General features: G+C 41.2%; 1 long non-coding RNA gene across 1 annotated transcript; it reads right to left on the bottom strand.

The window, feature by feature from the left end:
- Positions 1 to 6,694: 6,694 nt before the first annotated feature.
- LOC307184622 lies at positions 6,695 to 19,079 on the bottom strand. The gene is made up of 3 exons (XR_013827775.1): positions 18,819 to 19,079; positions 9,943 to 10,019; positions 6,695 to 6,887 (listed from the first exon to the last, which is right to left on the bottom strand). It is a non-coding gene; the product is annotated as an uncharacterized lncRNA (long non-coding RNA).
- Positions 19,080 to 20,265: the final 1,186 nt, after the last annotated feature.

Below are 20,265 nucleotides of genomic sequence, written 5' to 3'. Positions count from 1 at the left end.
TGCCTGAGCCTTGCTGCTTGCCATGCAAGGCCCAGTGAAATGGACAGTCTGCACCTTCCGGGGGCTTCTCTGCCCAAACACTAACGTGAAATGTGAAACTGCCATTGAAAGGGCACCTGTGCCTGCAGGTCTGGAGCACGAACACCACATGTGCTCAGCACGTGTCCAGGCTGTGGAGAGCTTGGCAGGACACCGATTCACTGTGCAACCCCGGACAAGTCACCTTGCCTCTTTGGGCTTCCTCTCCTCTGTGAAAGTAGGGGTTGGGACACATGACAAAGCTCATAGGTGTTGTGATTAGCAATCTGCAACAAACCGGAGCAAATCTGCTCTCAGCAAACTATGCCCCAGCCTGTCCTCACCACAGCCCTCATCCCCAGACCCCAGTGACACACAGACCTGAACGCTTCGTCCTTCCAACCTCACCCGCACAACCTGTTGGCTGAAACCCAGGAAAATCTGGTATGAGATATGTATGTCCTTACGCAACCGTTTCTCCCCTCAGTTTACACTGCTGGTGCTTTAAGAAACACAATATTGGCAAAATGGACTATACTCAAAATGATTCCTGGGAACCGAACAGACCAGTTTGGTCGGAAGCCCGAGGCACCTTCTCTAAAGGCCTGGCCTCCCCCTCCCGCTCCCCCTTCGCTGGGATGCGATGGACGGCAGGCCAGGAGTCAGGTTAGGTCACAGGATGAGAACTCTGAACTAGCTGAAACTGCCTGGGACAGCTCTAGCGTATCCACGCCTTGGCTCGGCTCACTGGGGCTTTAATAATGCAATAATAACCAGCTTCTAAAGCACACAAAGGCTTTTGGAAAGCTGGAGATAAAAGCGACTTTGTTCTCTTCTTGCCCAGTACAGTAGACATCCATAGGTGTTCCCACAGAAACTGGCCACTTGGCTGTCACTGTGGTTGGATTTCCCCCCCTTCTTGCTTACTGAGAAGCCAACAGATAGCTTAGAAGGAAAACAGCGTCCAGAAAATGCACTTGAAAAAGAAAGCTGATGAGAGACGAGCATATTGGAAAGCTGGGTGCACTTTCTGCTGAGCTCTTCTCTTCCCTGAGACTGTTGGCCCCTGTAGGATGCTGCATCTCCTTCATCAAACAGTCATCCTGGGCCAAGCGTGAGGCTTAATGCAGTCAGAGCGTGGGCGGCCGCCGAGACAAAGCCATTTCTCCTCCGTGCTCTGCATTTGGGCTGCATCGTGCCTGCTGGAGGGAGCAGCCCTACATTCACCCCGCCACGGCGACCCTGCCTGCCCCCATCTTTCCTATCCCTTCTCCTCCCTTCCCACTATCCCTCTCCTCCTCCCCCAACACATAGAGTTTATATAGCTGGCTTCTTCACCCCCCACTGTCTTTTCATATTACTCTTTTTTTAACATCTTTATTAGAGTATAATTGCTTTACAATGGTGTGTTAGTTTCTGCTTTATGACAAAGTGAATCAGCTATACATATATATATATCCCCATATGTCTTCCCTCTTGCGTCTCCCTCCCTCCCACCCTCCCTATCCCACCCCTCTAGATGGTCACAAAGCACCAAGCTGATCTCCCTGTGCTATGCAGCTGCTTCCCACTAGCTATCTATTTTACATTTGGTAGTGTATATATGTCCATGCCACTCTCTCACTTCGTCCCAGTTTATCCTTCCCCCTCCCCGTGTCCTCAAGTCCATTCTCTACGTCTGCATCATTATTCCTGTCCTGCCCATAGGTCCTTCAGAACCACCGTTTTTGTTTTTTTGTTTTTTTTTAGATTCCATATATATGTGTTAGCATACGGTATTTGTTTTTCTCTTTCTGACTTACTTCACTCTGTATGACAGACTCTAGGTCCATCCACCTCATTACAAATAACTCAATTTCGTTTCTTTTTATGGCGGAGTAATATTCCATTGTGTATATGTGCCACATCTTCTTTATCCATTCATCTGTCGATGGGCACTTAGGTTGCTTCCATGTCCTGGCTATTGTAAATAGAGCTGCAATGAACATTGTGGTACATGACTCTTTCTGAATTATGGTTTTCTCAGGGTATATGCCCAGTAGTGGGATTGCTGGGTCATATGGTAGTTCTATTTTTAGTTTTTTAAGGAACCTCCATACTATTCTCCATAGTGGCTGAACCAATTCACATTCCCACCAACAGTGCAAGAGTGTTCCCTTTTCTCCAAACCCTCTCCAGTATTTATTGTTTGTAGATTTTTTGATGATGGCCATTCTGACTGGTGTGAGATGATACCTCACTGCAGTTTTGATTTGCATTTCTCTAATGATTAGCGATGTTGAGCATCCTTTCATGTGTTTGTGGGCAATCTGTATATCTTCTTTGGAGAAATGTCTATTTAGGTCTTCTGCCCATTTTTGGATTGGGTTGTTTGTTTGTTTGTTTGTTTGTTTTGCGGTACGCGGGCCTCTCACTGTTGTGGCCTCTCCCGTTGTGGAGCACAGGCTCCAGACGCGCAGGCTCAGCGGCCATGGCTCACGGGCCCAGCCGCTACGCAGCACGTGGGATCCTCCCGGACCGGGGCACGAACCCGTGTCCCCTGCATCGGCATGCGGACTCTCAACCACTGCGCCACCAGGGAAGCCCCAGGTTGTTTGTTTTTTTAATATTGAGCTGCATGAGCTGCTTGTAAATTTTGGAGATTAATCCTTTCTCAGTTGCTTCATTTGCAAATATTTTCTCCCATTCTGAGGGCTGTCTTTTCGTCTTGTTTATAGCTTCCTTTGCTGTGCAAAAGCTTTTAAGTTACATTAGGTCCCATTTGTTTCTTTTGGTTTTTATTTCCATTTCTCTAGGAGGTGGGTCAAAAAGGATCTTGCTGTGATTTATGTCATAGAGTGTTCTGCCTAAGTTTTCCTCTAAGAGTTTTATGGTGTCTGGCCTTACATTTAGATCTTTAATCCACTTTGAATTGATTTTTGTGTATGGTGTCTGGGAGTGTTCTAATTTCATTCTTTTATATGTAGCTGTCCAGTTTTCCCAGCACTACTTATTGAAGAGGCTTTTTTTTTTTTTTTTGCGGTATGCGGGCCTCTCACTGTTGTGGCCTCTCCTGTTGTGGAGCACAGGCTCTGGATGTACAGGCTCCACGGCCATGGCTCATGGGCCTAGCCGCTCCACGGCATGTGGGATCTTCCCGGACCAGGGCACGAACCTGTGTCCCCTGCATCAGCAGGCGGACTCTCAACCACTGCGCTACCAGGGAAGCCCTGAAGAGGCTGTCTTTTCTCCATTGTCTATTTTTGCCTCCTTTATCAAAAATGAGGTGACCATATGAGCCGGGGTTTATCTCTGGCTTTCTATCCTGTTCCATTGATCTATATTTCTGTTTCTGTGCCAGTACCATATTGTCTTGATTACTGTAGCTTTGTAGTACAGTCTAGAGTCCGGGAGCCTAATTCCTCCAGCTCCGCTTTTCTGTCTCAAGATTGCTTTGGCTATTCGGGGTCTTTTGTGTTTCCATACAAATTGTGAAATTTTTTGTTCTAGTTCTGTGAAAAATGCCATTGGTAGTTTGATAGGTATTGCAGTGAATCTGTAGATTGCTTTGGGTAGTTTAGTCATATCCTCAAGACCATTCTCTAGTAGGTCTGTGTTTTTATTCCTGTCTTACCCATAGGTTCTTCATGACATTATTTTTTTTCCCTTAAATTCCATATATATGTGTTAGCATACGGTATTTGTCTTTCTCTTTCTGACTTACTTCACTCTGTATGACAGACTCTAGGTCCATCCGCCTCATTACAAATAGCTCAATTTCGTTTCTTTTTATGGCTGAGTAATATTCCATTGTATATATGTGCCTCATCTTCTTTATCCATTCATCCAATGATGGACACTTAGGTTGTTTCCATCTCCTAGCTATTGTAAATAGAGCTGCAATGAACATTTTGGTATATGACTCTTTTTGAATTATGGTTTTCTCAGGGTATATGCCCAGTAGTGGGATTGCTGGGTCATATGGTAGTTCTATTTGTAGTTTTTTAAGGAACCTCCATACTGTTCTCCATAGTGGCTGTACCAGTTCACATTCCCCCTTGTTGGAAGATTTTTAATCACAGTTTCAATTGCAGTGCTTGTGATTGGTCTATTTATATTTTCTATTTCTTCCTGGTTCAGTCTCAGAAAGTTGTGCTTTTCTAAGAACTTGTCCATTTCTTCCAGGTTTTCCATTTTATTGGCATAGAGTTGTTTGTAGTAATCTCTCATGATCCCTCTGTATTTCTGCAGTGTCAGTTGTTACTTCTCCTTTTTCATTTCCAATTCTGTTGATTTGAGTCTTCTCCCTTTTTTTCTTGATGAGTCTGGCTAATAGTTTATCAATTTTGTTTATCTTCTCAAAGAACCAGCTTTTAGATTTATTGATATTTGCTATTGTTTCCTTCATTTCTTTTTTACCTCTCTCTGATCTGATCTTTATGTTTTATTTTCTTCTGCTAACTTGGGGGTTATTTTGTTCTTCTTTCTCTAATTGCTTTAGGTGTAAGGTTAGGTTGTTTATTTGAGATTTATCTTGTTTTCTGAGGTAGGATTGTATTGCCATAAAATTCCCTCTTAGAACTGCTTTTGCTGCATCCCATAGGTTTTGGGCCATTGTGTTTTCATTGTCATTTGTCTCTAGGTATTTTTTGATTTCCTCTGTGATTTCCTCAATGATCTCTTGGTTATTTAATAGTGTACTGTTTAGCCTCCATGTGTTTTTATTTTTTACAGATTTTTTTTCCTGCAATTGATATCTAGTCTCATAGCATTGTGGTCAGAAAAGATACTTGATACAATTTCAATTTTCTTAAATTTACCAAGGCTTGATTTGTGACCCAAGATATGATCTATCCTGGAGAATGTTCCATGAGCACTTGAGAAAAATGTGTATTCTGTTGTTTTTGGATGGAATGTCCTATAAATATCAATTAAGTCCATCTTGTTTAATGTATCATTTAAAGCTTGTCTCCTTATTTATTTTCATTTTGGTTGATCTGTCCATTGGTGACAGTGGGGTGTTCAAGTCCCCTACTATGATTGTGTCACTGTCAATTTCCCCTTGTATGGCTCTTAGCATTTGCCTTATGTATTGAGGTGCTCCTATGTTGGTTGCATAAATATTTACACTGTTATATCTTCTTCTTGGATTGATCCCTTGATCATTATGTAGCGTCCTTCTTTGTCTCTTATAATAGTCTTTATTTTAAAGTTTATTTTGTCTGATATGAGAATTGCTACTCCAGCTTTCTTTTGATCTTCATTTGCATGGAATATATTTTTCCATCCACTCACTTTCAGTCTGTTTGTGGCCCTAGGTCTGAAGTGGGTCTCTTGTAGACAGCATATATACGGGTCTTGTTTTGGTATCCATTCAGCCAGTCTATATCTTTTGGTTGGAGCATTTAATCCATTTACATTTAAGTTAGTTATTGATATGTATGTTACTATTACCATTTTCTTAATTGTTTTGGGTTAGTTATTGTAGGTTTTTTCCTTTTCTTGTGTTTCCTGCCTAGACAAGTTCCTTTAGCATTTGCTGTAATGCTGGTTTGGTGGTGCTGAATTCTCTTAGCTTTTGCTTGTCTGTAAAGGTTTTAATTTCTCTGTTGAATCTGAATGAGATCCTTGCTGGGTAGAGTAATCTTGGTTGTAGGTTTTTCCCTTTCATCACTTTAAATATGTCCTACCACTCCCTTCTGGCTTGCAGAGTTTCTGCTGAAAGATCAGCTGTTAACCTTATGGGGATTCCCTTGTATGTTATTTGTTGCTTTTCCCTTGCTACTTTTAATATTTTTTCTTTGTATTTAATTTTTGATAGTTTGATTAATATGTGTCTTGGCGCGTTTCTCCTTGGATTTATCCTGTATGGGACTCTCTGCACTTCCTGGACTTGACTGACTATTTCCTTTCCCATATTAGGGAAGTTTTCAACTATAATCTCTTCAAATATTTTCTCAGTCCCTTTATTTTTCTCTTCTTCTTCTGGGACCTCTATAATTCGAATGTTGGTGCATTTAGTGTTGTCCCAGAGGTCTCTGAGACTGTCCTCAATTCTTTTCATCCTTTTATTTTAGGTCACTTACCTGTTCTTTATTTAGGTCACTTACCTGTTTTTCTGCCTCAGTTATTCTGCTATTGATTCCTTCTAGAGAATTTTAAATTTCATTTATTGTGTTGTTCATCATTGTTTGTTTGCTCCTTAGTTCTTCTAGGTCCTCATTAAACGTTTCTTGTATTTTCTCCATTCGATTTCCAAGATTTTGGATCATCTTTACTATCATTATTCTGAATTGTTTTTCAGGTAGACTGCCTATTTCCTCTTCATTTGTTAGGTCTGCTGGGTTTTTGCCTGGCTCCTTCATCTGCTGTGTGTTTCTCTGTCTTCTCATTTTGCTTAACTTACTGTGTTTGGGGTCTCCTTTTTGCAGGCTGCAGGTTCGTAGCTCCTGTTGTTTTTGGTGTCTGCCCCCAGTGGCTAAGGTTGCTCAGTGGGTTGTGTAGGCTTCCTGGTGGACGGGACTGGTGCCTGTGTTCTGGTGGATGAGGCTGGATCTTGTCTTTCTGGTGGGCAGTACTGCATCCGGTGGTGTGTTTTGGGGTGTCTGTGACCTTATTATGATTTTAGGCAGCCTCTCTGCTAATGGGTGGGGTTGTGTTCCTGCCTTGCTAGTTGTTTGGCATAGGGTGTCCAACACTCTAGCTTGCTGGTTGTTGAGTGGAGCTGGGTTCATGGTGAGATGGAGATCTCTGGGAGAGCTTTCACCATTTGATATTATGTGGAGCCGGGCGGTCTCTGGTGGACCAATGTCCTGAACTCAGCTCTCGCACCTCAGAGGCACAGGCCTGACACCCAGCCAGAGCGCCAAGACCCTGTCAGCCACACGGCTCTGATGAAAATGGAGAAAAAAGAAGGAAAGAAAGAAAAAAATAAATTAAAGTTATTAAAATAAAAATTAAAAAATTATTAACAATAAAAAAAATTAAAAAGGAATAAAAAAAGGAAAGAAAGAAGAGAGCAACCAAACCAAAAAACAAATCCACCAATGATAACAAGTGCTAATAACTATAAAAAAAAAAAAAACAGTGGACAGACAGAACCCTAGGACAAATGGTAAAAGGAAAACTATACAGAGAAAATCACACAAAGAAGCATACACATACACAGTCACAAAAAGAGAAAAAGGAAAAAATACATATATCTATATATTAAAGAAAAAGGAAGAGAGCAATCAAATCAATAAACAAATCTACCAATGATAATAAACTCTAAATGTTAAACTAAGATAAACATAAAACCAGAAACAAATTAGATGCAGAAAGCAAACCCCAAGTCTACAGTTGCTCCCAAAGTCCACCGCCTCAATTTTGGAATGATTCGTTGTTTATTCAGGCATTCCAGAGATGCAGCGTACATCAAGTTGCTTGTGGAGATTTAATCCACTGCTCCTGAGGTTGCTGGGAGAAATTTCCCTTTCTCTTCTTTGTTCACACAGCTCCCGGGGTTCGGCTTTGGATTATGGCCCCACCTCCGCATGTAGGTCACCTGAGGGTGTCTGTTCTTCGCTCAGACAGCACTAGGTTAAAGTAGCAGCTGATTAGGGGGCTCTGGCTCACTCAGGGTAGGGGGAGGGAGGGGTACGGAGTGCGGGGCGAGCCTGCGGCGTCAGAGGCCAGTGTGGCATTGCAACAGCCTGAGGCGTGCCGTGTGTTCTCCCGGGGAAGTTGTCCCTGGATCACAGGACCCTTGCAGTGGCCGGCTGCACAGCCTCCTGGGAAGGGAGGTGTGGACAGTGACCTGTGCTCGCACACACGCTTCTTGGTGGCTGCAGCAGCAGCCTTAGTGTTTCATGCCCGTCTCTGGTGTCCCCGCTGATAGCCGCAGCTCGCGCCCGTCTCTGGAGCTCGTTTAGGCAGTGCTCTGAATCCCCTCTCCTTCCGCACCCCGAAACAATGGTCTCTTGCCTCTTAGCCAGTTCCAGACTTTCTCCTGGACTCCCTCCCGGATAGCTGTGGTGCACTAGCCCCCTTCAGGCTGTGTTCACACAGCCAACCCCAGTCTTCTCCCTGGGATCTGACCTCCGAAGCCCGAGCCTCAGCTCGCAGCCCCCACCCGCCCTGGTCTGTGAGCAGACAAGCCTCTCGGGCTGGTAAGTGCTGGTCGTCACCGATCCTCTGTGAGGGAATCTCTCCGCTTTGCCCTCCGCACCCTTGTGGCTGCGCTCTCCCCCATGGCTCTGAAGTTCCCCCTGCCGCCCCCGCCCCCCCCCGCCCCCCCCCCCCCCCCCCCCCCGTCTCCACCAGTGAACGGGCTTCCTAGTGTGTGGAAATCTTTCCTCCTTCACAGCTCCCTCCCACTGGTGCAGGTCCCGTCCCTATTCTTTTGTCTCTGTTTTTTTCTTTTGCTCTACTCAGGTATGTGGAGAGTTTCTTGTCTTTGGGGAAGTCTGAGGTCTTCTGCCAGCGTTTAGTAGGTGTTCTGTAGGAGCTGTTCCACATGCAGTGTATTTCTGATGTATTTGTGGGGAGGAAGGTGATCTCCACATCTTACTCCTCCGCCATCTTGAAGGTCTTCACTTTACTCTTAATGGAGAGAGCTGGGCTGCATATGGGATTCACCCAGACTGCCCCACCTATGCCTCTTAGATTAAAGAGTAAGAAACAAAAGCCCAGAGAGCAAAGTGATGGGGCCAAGGAAACACAGCTGGTTCCATTTTGGAAACTACTAATCTGTATACTTATTGCTGTGTGTGTGTGTGTGTGTGTGTGTGTGTGTGTGTGTGTGTGTGTGTGTAACAACAATTGCTTTGTTTATAACCTCAGTTGTCATTTCAAGGAAGGTGGGTCCTGTGACTGTATGGAGCACATTTATTTATCTGAGCTGTGTTTTGGACTTGGGTATGCAAATTTGGGAATGGCAGCTAGGGCAGGACAGAATGACCTTGCATAACAGAGCAGGAGGAATCTGGGAAGGAGAAAGAGGATCCAGGAGATTAGACCAGGGGGATGGGCTGAAAAAGAGACCCCCGGGGTTGTCCAGCAAAGGAGGGCTTTTCAGAACATAATATCTGGTTGTCTGTTTCTTCTTTTTAATTGTTTGCTATGGGGTGTGCAATATATATTCCCTCACGAAACTGTCAGGAGATTCTCCACTGTTCATTAATGTGATGTGAATAGATTTGGGGAGGGGCTGGTGCACTTAAAGAGTTGCTGAGATCTGAGTTCATGTTGACGTGATATGAAACAGACAGCTGCTGCAAGCAGCTGGTACAGAGGATGAGGAGACAGCTGACATCTGGGTTCTACATGGAAGTCCACGGGGGCCCGGCAGTCCTTGTCATAATGGGCCCATTTAGAATTGAGCATGCCTAGGTTTGCACATGGAGGTGACATTCACTGATCTTATAGCTATCGCCAGTCGGTTAGAAAGAGGTGCAGCATTTTGCACAGCTGTGTGCCAGGCCCGAGGTCTTCGGCTCTCTTTCCTAGCTTCTAGGCTGTCTGAGTGGAAGCCTCCCTCAGGCCATCCTAATCAGTAGCGCTGCTTTTCTGTTCTGCTCTCAGCCAGACGTTACCCATACATGTTCAAACCATCCTGGCGGAACTGGGACTAGCATGCTGCAATGTTGGCAAATGGAATGTCTCCCAAGACCTTCAAGATTTTTCAAACACCATACCAATGGTATCTTTTTCCTGTTCCAAACTGCTGAGGTTTCCTAATGCTGATAGTATCAAGTCTAAAGTCCTGAACCTGTTGTTCCAAGTTGTGTACTTTCTGGCCTTAACCTACATTCATGCATTCATTTGTCAGATACCAATTTTGCTTATTTAAAATTGAAGATGTTCTAGTCACTTTCATCTCCCACCTAAGAAATTAAAATCCCTTTCCACCCTTCCCTGAGTAGTCCGTGAGACATTCAATCTTTGTGCACCATCCATACTGACCTGGGCTCCTGGAATTCTCTTCCCCTCCACTCTGCTTGGTTGAATCTATTTCAGTTTAGCTCTCAGGTTGCAAGGAACTGCATTCAAAAGAATCACCAGGAAAAGAAGGTTAAGAAGTGGCTGTAAGGCTACAACATAGATTTGGACTACAGATGACAAGACTTTAAGTTCCAAGGTGGCTTCAGGGACTAGCCGGTTCACCTCTCTTGTCCCGGGGCAAGGTCTCCCTTTTCCTTTGCTGTTGCCACTTACCTTGAGTGCTGGCTCCTTTACTGACAGCTGGTTCTGTCTGCTCTTTGTTTCTATTTCCTCATAATCTTGGCTTACACGCGGCTCTGACTTGCCCTGAACTTTCCAGTCCCATCTTTACCTGAAGCTAACGCCCGAGGCAAGTCTTTTAGCAACTGCCTGTGTTGCCAGATCTCCCATTTTGGTTTCCCAATTTCAGATTCCAGAAGGGAATCTAACTGACATAGCTTATCTTTTGATGCTGGTCCAAGTCATAGATCTCAGCTTGCTCAAGGAAGAACTGCCCTTGCATCAGCTTTCTCCAGTCAGGTCGGTCAACCTTGGCTGGTAGACAAGGGTCCAGTTCCATCAGTGGGGACTGGAGTTGAGGTGTTTCCACACGGGCACATTTAGGTGTGAGCTGGCACACCTCTGTAACAATGACCTTAAAGCCCAGCTCAGGTCATATCTCCTCTGTATTTCTCTTCTCAATTACTTCTTCACTTATTTGGTACTTACAGTATTGTATTTTTAGTTATCCTTGCCTGTGCATTTGTCCTTTGTCACCCAGATGTTCGATAGCTTAAGGTCTGAGACTCTTAAAACAGAGGCCTAAGAACCTTGCAATCCAGGCTAAATGACCACCCAACCTGAATTCTTAATAGCATTGTGATTTCAAATATTCTCTACTGCTGTCCCTGGAAATCACTGAAACATTTAAAGAATGCTAACGGTTTAGAATTTACATCTGTTTCTCAGAATACCTCATATCTGGAGGTGTCATGAAAATTCCATGCCCCAATTTTTGAGGTTGAAAATATGGGTACAGTGTTCATAAGGGATAGAGGACTTCTCTAAATGTGGTAACGGAGGGCAACTGACATACTGGAGAGAGATTACAGAAACAGAGTAAGTTGGACTTGGTGACTCTGGCTATAGGGAATAAGGAAGAGTGGTGTCTATTAATAGAGACAACCATGTTTTGGGCTTGGGTGGTTGTGTGGAAAATGGGAAGGGAATTTTAAACTTAGAAAATGGGAAGAAGTTTTGATGTGATCCATATTTTACAGACCTTCAAATATTTATTAAGTCAATAAATATTTATTTAATACCCACTCTCTGCCAGGCACTAGGCCAGGACAGGTGGCACCAAGGTGAATAAGACACAGCGCCTGCCATCAAGGTGTTCTGTCCAGAGCGGGAGATAGTTGTGGAGATAAAAATTATAAGACAGTGTGATAAGTACTATAATGAAGAGAGACCCATGCAAAAGATAGTGGTAGACCAAGACTTCTTAGGAAGGTCATAAAAATTTTAACAGAGGAGAAGATACTTGAGAAGGGTCACGAAGGATGACCAGGTGATTAGGGAGAGTATTTTTGCTATCAGAAACACCATTTGAAATGTCTTGGATACATTCAGAGGAGTGATAGGAAATGAAGCAAAGGTCAGTACCTGGAGAAACTTACGAGTCAGGCTAATGAGTTCAAATTTTATTTTACAGGGAAGAGGGAGTCATTGAAGAGTTTTAGCATGGTAGCAAGGAGAGCAGATTTGAGGTTATGAAATGATCACTCAGGCAGCAATGTACAGTGTGAATTTGATGGGGATGAGATGGGAGGCCAAGAGAGTGGCTAGGAGATTATTGAAATAGTTCATAAGAGAGATGAGGAATGCTTCATCCCAGGGAGTTGCAGTACTGATGGAGAGAAGTGAAGGCTGGAAAGACATTACAGAAATAGAATGCATAAACCCTGGTGACTCACTGGATGGAGGGGATGGGGAAGAAGGAGGAGTCTTGGGTAACTGGGCCAGTGTTGATAATAATAACCAGACCCAAAAATACAGAAGTTGGTTTTGGACAAACTGATCAACTCTACTAGACTGCTGTTTCCTTAAGAACAGGGACTATGTCCTATTCACTGTCACAATACCTGTGCCTAGCACAATGTATTGAACACCTAGTGATTAGAGAATTTTGAGCATGTGAGTTTGAAACATCTGAGGGATATCCAGGTAGACACATCCAGTACTTAGCCTTGAAATTCAAGAGACAGATATAAGCTAGAGAGACACATTTGGGAATCATCTTATGTAATGGTGGGTGAGCTCTTCCAGGGAGACTACAGAGAGAGATGAGAAGGGGGTGGAGGATAGAATGTTGGGTAATAGCAATAGTTAAAGGGCAGGTTGAAGCAGAGGAGCCATTTGCAAAACTAGGAACATGGTGTCATGGAAGCCAACGTGGAGAGAGTATTCAAGCCTGGGAGAGGTCAACCATGTCAATGGCCATCAAGAGCTTAGAGCTCCCACTAGTGTCAGTCCAATCATTCCAGTTAACTGGTTTGGTTCTGGCCTTAGAATCATCGACTGCCTTCCCATCAAAGCCAGTCCTTCCAGGTATAGTCCTAGGTCCATAGTCTCTGTTTTCTCATCCAAGGAGCCATAGTGGTAAGTGATTGAACCTGTCTTACTTTTCACATGTTGGGATGGTTAAGTGAGATAATGCGTCAGCAGTTCTCAAAAACTTTTGGTTTCAGGACCCCTTTATACTCTTAAAATTTATCAAGAGCCCAAACAAGCTTTTGTTTAAATGTGTTATATCTAGTAATATTTACCACACTATAAATTAAAACTGGGAAATTAAAAAAAATCTCATTTAAAATTAATAATAATAAACCATGATATGTTAACATAAAGGACATATTTTATGAGATATCACTATATTCTCAAAAACAACTTAGAGAGAAGGATAGCATGGCTTCACAGTTTTGCAAATATCTTTAATGCCTGACTTAATGGAGACAGTAAATTCTTGTATCTGCTTCTGTATTCAATCTGTTATGATATCACATGCCATGTAACCTCTAGAAAATTCTACTGTACTCTTGTGAAAGGATGAGAGCTAAAAAGGGCAAATAACATCTTGGCATTATTACAAAAATAGGTTTGTCTTTGAGGACACCTGAAAGTGTTTCAGGAAAACTCAGGGATCCTTAGACCATACTTTGAGAATCACTGATGTATGTGAATGCATTTTGGAAGTTAGAAAGTCCATGTAAAGGTGTTATGATTACCGTGAAAAGCTATACTCTGGAATCAGAGGGATCTTTCTCATGTGGCTATAATTTGCCCCCAGAGAAGCATTATGTATGAGTAACATTGCTCCCAACAGGTACTTAGGCCATGATAGAGAAAGAGTTTCCAGCCCATAGTTTTTACTTTTTCCTTCCCGAGAATTAAATTTAAAAATGTAAGTGAGAATGTGCTGTAAAAATGCAGGGTGTTAATCCAAATTATGTTGTTTTAAGTTAAGATCTTGTTATCCTCAGGCCAACCACGAAGAAAAAATAAATTAATTAAAATACACACACACATATATATGTATGTAAATGTGTTTCTATATCTATGTATTTCTCTCTCTCTCTCTCTCAACCCTTCTCCCTCTCCCCTGTCTCTCTGTCTTCTTCTCAGAAAGAGAGAAAGAGAGAGAGAGAGAGCAAGGGAAAGTTGTATGCTAGAAAATTTCTATTTAACACAGAAGGCAGTAATGAAGGCACAGAGGAACAAAAAATCCATAAGGCATACTGAAAAAAATAGCAAAAGGACAAATGAAATCTTATCAGTAATTACTTAAATGTAAGTGGACTAAAACTTCAATAAAAAAGCAGAGGTTGGAAAAATGGATGGAAAACCTCAATCCAACTGTATGCTATCTACAAAAGACATATTTTACATTCAAAGACACAAATAGGTTGAAAGCGAAAGGATGGAAAAAGATATAACACGCCAACAGTACCCAAAAGAGAGCTGGAATGGTTTTACTAATACCAGGCAAATAGACTTTAAGACAAAAATTGTTACTGAGACAAACAAGTACATTTTATAATAATAAAGACTATGGTGGAAATTAATGAAAAATAGAATAAAAAAAGGGTTAGAGAAAATCGAGGAAATGAAAGGTTGGTTCTTTGAAGACCAACAAAACTAAGAGATGTTTCGCTAGACTGACCAAGAAAAACATACTCAAATTACTAAAATCAGGAATAAAATAGTAGGCATTACTACCAATCTTACAGAAATACAAAGGATGATAAAGGAATACTATGAACAATTTTATGCCAACAAATTAGATAACACAGACAAAATGAACAACTTCCTAGAAAGTTACAAATTACTTAAACCAAGAATAGATGATCTAAATAGATCTATAATATGTAAAGATATTAAATTATTAATTAAATAAACTTCCCACACACAGAAAAGCTGAGGCCTAGGTGACTTCATTGGTGAATTCTAACAAATCTTTAAGGAAGAATTAACACAAATGATTCACAAACTCTCCCCCCAAAAAATAGAAAAGAGGGAATACTTCATCATTCATTCAATGAAGCTGTTACTACACTGATATCAAAACCAGACAGACATTGCAGGAAAAGAAAGCTATAGGCCAATATCTCTAAAATATAGATGGAAAAGTCCTCAACAAAGTACTACCAAAATGAGCCGGCAACATAAAAAGTATCATATACACGATCAAGTAGGATTTATCCCAAGAATACAAAAGTGGCTTAACATATGAAAATCAATTAGTATAATACACCATTCCATAGAATGAAGGACAAAAGCTACATGACTACCTCAACAGATGCAAAAGAAACATTTGACAAAATCTAATGTGCTTTCATGATAAAAATACTCAGCAAACTCGGAATAGAAGGGAATGTCTTCAATCTACTGAAGGCCTTCGATGAAAAACCCACAGCAAACACCATACTTAATGGTGAAATACTGAAATCTTTCCCCTAAGATCAGGAACAAGGCAAGTGCTACTGCCACTTCTATTCAACATTGTAGTGGAGGTTCTAGCCAGAGAAATTAAGCAAGAAAAAGAAATAGAAGGGATTCAGATAGAAAAGGAAGAAGTAAAAATACCTTTTTTTTTTTTTTTGCAGATGACATGATCTTGTACGTAAAGCATTCTAAAGAATCCAATCTAATAAAAATCATTAGAACTAATAAATGAGTTCAACAAAGTTGCAGGATATGAGATACAAAATCAATTGTATTTCTACACATTAGCACTGAACAGCTCAAAAATCAAATTTGGAAAGTGTAAAGAAAAAACACACTCCTTCTTTGTGCCTCCTTTACTCTCACCACACTACTATCACCACACTACTCCTGACTCCTGCGGTCACCAAATGTGTGTGAGGGGCTTGCCCACACCAAACAATCCTGTGACACTAGCTGGGTGTCCTACAATTTAAGTCAATTCTGACGCCATCTACCTGGAGATAGTATCAGATCCCACAGGTTAAGTGTTCAGTCCTACGATACTGCTTCCCTCCCCCACTTCAGACGCCAATTGCATGTCCAGGTTGTTACCTGTGCTTCTGACCAACTGGCTATAGATCACAGGTTTTCACAACATCCTCCTTGGTTTAGATTAATTTGCCAGAGTGGCTCACAGAACCCAGGAAAACATTTTACTTACTAAATTTCCTGCTTATTATAGAAGAATACAACTTAGGAACAGCCAGTTGGAAGAGATGTGGGAAAGAGTGTGGAGCTTTCATGCCTTTTCTGAGCTCTCCACTCTCCCAGTAGCTTTGCGTGTTCACCAACTTGGAATCTCTCTAACCACATCTTTTGGGGATTTTGTGGAGGCTTAACTACATAGGCATGGTTGATTTAAATCATTGGCCATTGATGACTGATTCAACCCCCAGTCCCTCTTTCCCCCTAGAGGGTACGGGGTAGGACTGAAAGTTGTAGCCTTCTAATCATGGTTGGTTCTCCTGACAACCAGCCCCATCTAAGGGGCTTTCCAAGAGTCCCCTCATTAACATAAGTGGTTGAAAGGGGCTTGTTATGAATAACAAGAATAACATTTTACCCTTATCTCTCTGAAGCCACATCAGGAACTGAGGACAAAACCCAATTATTGTAACAAAAGATGTCCCTATTGTTCTAACTACTTAGGAAATTACAAGGGTTTGGGGAGCTATGTACCAGGAATGAGGATGAAGACCAAATTTGTATTTCATATTATAGATCACAATATCACAGAGAGCAATCCCATTACAATAGCATCAGAAAGAATAAAATACTTAGGACTAAATTTATCAAAAGTAATGTAAGACTTGTACACTGAAGACTATAAAAATCATTGAAAGAAATTAGAGAAGACCTAAATAAGTGGAAAGGCATTCAAGGTTCATGGATTGGAAGACAATATGGTTAGGATGGCAATACTTCCAAAATGGATCTATAGATTCAGAGCAACCCCACACAGAATCCTAGTTCCTTTTGTTTTTTCTTTGCAGATATGGACAAGTTGATCCTAAACTTCCCATGGAAATGCAAGGGACCCAGAATAGCCAAAGTGATCTTGAAAAAGAAGAATAAAGCTGGAGGGCTCGCACATCCCAATTTTAAAACTTACTATAAAGCTACAGTAATCAAGGTAGTGCAGTACTAGAATAAGGATGGTCATAGAGATCAGTGGAATAGAATTGAGAGTCCATAAATAATCCCTCACATTTTTGGTCAGTTGATTTTTGACGTGGTTGCCAAGCCAATTCTATGGGGAAAGAACAGTCTTCAACTAATGGTGCTAACACAGCTGGATATCTACATGCAAAGGAATGAAGTTGGATACTGACCTCACACCATATGTAATAATTAACTCAAAATGGATCATGAACTTAAATGTAAGAGCTAAAAGTATACAACTCTTAAAAGAAAACGTATGTGTAATCTTTGTGATCTTGGATTAGGCAATATTTTTTAGACATGAAATTAAAAGTACAAGCAACAAAAGAAAAAACAGGTAAATTGGACTTTATAAAAATTAAAAAACTTTGGTGCTTAAAAGGATGCTATCAAGAAAGTGAAAAGATGATCCACTGAATGAGTGAAAATACTTGCGAATCATATATTTGATAAGGGATTGATATCTAGAATATATGATCCAACAATAAAAAGACAACCCCATTAAGTGGGTAAAGAACGTGAATCGACATTTCTCCAAAGAAGGTACACAAACGGCCAATAAGCACATGAAAAGATGCTCAAGGTCATTAGCCATCAGGCAAATGCAAATCAAAACCACAACGAGATACCACTTCACACCCACTAGGAGAGTAATAATAATAATAATAAACAACTGATAATAACACAAGTTGGGAGGATGTGGAGAAGGTGGAACCCTTCATACACTGCTGGTAGGAATGTAAAATGGTTCAGCCACTTTGGACATAGTATAAATAGAATAGTAGAGTAAATAATAAAGAAATAAATAAAGAACTGCCCTATTCTGGAAATTCCTTACAAAGCTGAATATACAGTTACCATATAACCCAGCAATTCCACATCTAGGTATACACCAAGGGAAGTGAAAATGTATGTCCATACAAAGCTTACTCCCAAACGTTCATAGCAGCATTATTCAAAATAGCCAAAGGGTAGAAACAGCTCAAATGTCTGTTAACTGATACATGCATAAATAAAATGCAGTATATCCATACAATGGAATATTATTTGGCCAGGAAAAGAATGAAGTACTGATACATATTACAATGTGAATGAAACTTGAAGACATGATGGTGTAAGTGGAAAAAGCCAGACACAAAAGGCCACATACTGAATGACTGTAGCTATAAGAAATATACAATAGTGTAAATTCACAGAAACAGAATAGATAAGTAGTTTCCAGGGGGTGAAAGGACCTGGAATGGGCAGTGACTGCAATGGCCATGAAGTCTCTTTCAATGGTGATGAAAATGTTCTGGAATTAGTGGTGATGGTTGCAAAACTTTGTGAGTATACTACAAACCACTGAATTGTACATTTTAAAAGGGTGAATTTTATGGTATATGACTTATACCTCAATAAAGCAGTTATTTCAAGAAATGCTAGATTTTTGCTTTTATCATGAATACTATCTTCCATTTCCTTCCAATCCATTGACCAGCCTTTTTGCCAAAATTTACACAAATCCCAAGAGTCTAGAAGTTTGAGCCTCCCTCTCCTCTCTAGTTTGGACTATGGATGGAAATGCCAGTGGAGGTGGAGATAGCCCTAGGAAAGGGGTCAGAAGATGGAGTTTAAATCATGATTCTGTCTTTTACTGGCTTGTTGACCTTGGGCAAGTCACCTTGCTTCTCTGAGCCTCACGTTCCTATTATGAGAACACAAATGACCCTGACCCTATACATCTCCCAGGGTTGTGTCAGCAGATACCCTGTAAATGAGAAAGTTTACTAAACTGTAAGCACTACACAAATATTAGTCTTTGTGATTGGGATGTCCATACTTAGTGTCAGGGTGCACAGATTGTGAGGCGAGATGTTACCACCATCCCGGGCGACTTTAATCACAACCCGAAAGAAGTGCAGAATCTCAAGTCTTATTATAGTTGTCGCCTTCGGCTGTCTGGGAACAATGATGATATTCTCCAGTGCCCAAGAGATTGCAGTCATTATTCTTAAGTGTTTATTTAGAGGATCTTTCTTTTAAGGATTTTCACTTGTCTGACCTACTGTTTTGCTTTTGTTTATTTTGGTGTTTATAAACATCATTTATTAAAGCACAGCATTCTTGAGCTTTGGTCAAATGTTGATAGGCATGAATTAAAAGTTTACCTAACAGCGTCGTCTCCAGCTGCTTCCTAGTCAGCCCTATCTGGCTTTAAGTTCCAGTTTTACCACTGCTTGCCGTGAGACCTTGGGCAAATGATACTGCTTAATGTCTCTGAGCCTCGGTTTCCTCACCTGTAAAATAGAGATTTCCAGCTTCATAAGTTGTTGCAAGGAGGAAAAGAGACAAGGTTAGCACAAGGTCAAGCACATAATAAGAAGTTAATAAATCTAGTCATTATTACCGGGCCCAGACAATGAGTAATCAAGGTCAACTTCTTACCCAAGGGAAGAGGTTAGCAAGGCTGGCTTTGGGCAAACTGAAAGGAAGAGGCTCTGACAGTTATCAACTGCCTACTCGATGCAGGGTAATTTTCCACATGCTCTATCACTTGATTCCTCACAGCCCTGAAATATGGGTTTTAATTCATATTTACATGTGACAAAAACAGGCTCAAAGAGATTAAATAGTAGTCTAAGGTAACACAGATTATACTGGAGTGTGGAATCCAGGTTTGACTGATCCCCCAAGTCAAGGGTCTTTGTTTCATTCTGTGTGACCCCAGCCCACAGGCCCTGGGGTCTTATTTCTCTTTCCCTTCCATCTTGTCTTCCTTCGGCTGCATAAACACAGGCCTGCCCTTTGCCTAGTGACTCCATCTGTCGCATTTCTCTCCTCCTCATTCCTCCACCTCCCGCTCCAGCCAACGTCTGGATGCATGCCTCCAGGCAGAGGTCGGATTCCATGTGATGGAATGCTGTAGAGGTAACTCGGGGACTGGACGCGGGGTTGGACCAGATGAACAAAGGTCTCTTCAACTTTATTCATCTTTCAAGGGTCAGCTCAAATATCACCTGTAGCCCTCTCTGAATTAGTCCTTCTTTTCATTGTTCTTTGTACTTGTATCCTCTGTTATATATTTACCATTACATTGAAACTATCTGCTTATTTGTCTATTGGTCTTCTAGGCGCGGTAGAATCTCCAGCCTCAATTAAGATTGATTTAATAAAGGGCTTCTTAACGTTTTTGTCCCATCTACACTTTGGCAGTTGATTAAGCTCATGAACCACTACTCAATTTATAAATACATAAAATATAATATATAGGATTACGAAGGAAACCAACTATATTAAAATATAATAATCAAAAAGTTAGTAAACCCAATTTGGCAATAATAATATATTGCTTATTTATCAGCACATTAAATAACAAGATCTAGTGGTAGGTCTAATAACTACCATGATTTTGAGGTAGTGATGAGCATAAATAACACCCCAAGATCTACAACAAACGTAATAAAATATATAAATACCTGTGGATTTTATTATGACAAAGTCATAGTTGCTGCAAATACTACTCTGGTTTGTTCCTTACACACATAAATGAAGATAATGTTAAATTTCAATTTCAGGTATTAAAAATAAAGATGTCTTTTTTTATCTTCCAAATTA

This window comes from Stenella coeruleoalba (assembly GCF_951394435.1).
Source record: "Stenella coeruleoalba genome assembly, chromosome: 1".
NCBI classification, from domain to species: domain Eukaryota; kingdom Metazoa; phylum Chordata; class Mammalia; order Artiodactyla; family Delphinidae; genus Stenella; species Stenella coeruleoalba.
Note: the sequence above shows the minus strand (reverse complement) of the source record. Positions and strands in the feature narration are given on the sequence as shown.